Source organism: Atta colombica, unplaced genomic scaffold (assembly GCF_001594045.1).
Source record: "Atta colombica isolate Treedump-2 unplaced genomic scaffold, Acol1.0 scaffold145, whole genome shotgun sequence".
In the NCBI taxonomy this organism is placed as follows: domain Eukaryota; kingdom Metazoa; phylum Arthropoda; class Insecta; order Hymenoptera; family Formicidae; genus Atta; species Atta colombica.
In genome coordinates, this window is record NW_017259234.1 from 1073393 (window position 1) to 1074604 (window position 1212).

Sequence of the window (1212 nt, forward strand, 5' to 3'; positions counted from 1 at the left end):
AAATACATTTGTATTATCAAAAACTATGGTTATAAAAGTATTTCAAAAACATGCTTGGATATTAGAATAATAGATGGAGAAACTTTTTTGAAACAGGAAAAGTCCTTTAGTTTTGCGATTTTCGCAATAATTAATGAGAATTTACTAACAAAAATTTATGAAAAAATATGAGTATTGATTTTCTTGAGACTCTTGATTTTCGTGATTTCTCAAATTCGCAATGGCAATTGCAAATTTTTTATAATTTTAGATAATGCTACCTTTTATGGATTCAATTTTTATTTTATGTAGGTCTGCAAAACGGAGAAAGGAGTGAAAGGGGATCAAGTTCTTTCTAAGATAGAAAGACTAGTGGTTTCCTATGCATTTTTGCGCGCTGAATTTAAATGTGGCAGCAGATGTTGCGTAGCACATCAAATTTTCAGATAGATTTCAAGATAAATTGAATTTTATGTCGAAAAAATAACGTTTTGATTATATTTTTATAGCTTTACTAAAAACTTACCAAAACTATCAAAATTTTTGCCAACATTATTGTAAATTCTTTCTCTTCAAAATCCATTTTGAATCAATAACATATGATATTTTTACGCCTCATGATGGAAAGACCCAGAAAAAGGTTTCTTCGATTCAAAATGTTTCTCTGGGATGCAGTTATATGACTATGATTAATACGTCACTTTTTGAAATTATATCCCCTACTCTGTTAATATATATCGATTTTATTTTAACTTATTCGAAATATAGCAATTTTTTGGTATTTGACGCTTTTTTGACCATTCTTTCATATTAGATATCAATTTTTTTTTTTAGAGATATTTAGCGTTAGCTTATATAATGTCTTGAAAATCATATGTTTAAATGTATTCTGAGACACAATGAAAATTCAGCGCACAAAAAACGATTACAAAAGAAGATTTTCAGCATTTAATGTATGTACTTGTGTTTGTGTCATTTAATTCCATGGTTTAAAATATACTTTAATTTCAATCAGGTATATCTCAGCTTAAAAATATCGTTATCGATGTAAAATGGATTTTGAAGGAAAAAAATAATACTTTCTGATGACGTTAATAAAAATTTTGATGAAGCTTTGGTGATTTTTGAATACAGCCGTGAGAATAGCAAAAAAATCAGTTTTTTTCAAAAAAGTCATTTTTTTTTTACATAAAACCCAATTTATCTCGAAAACTTGACATGCTATGCAAATTC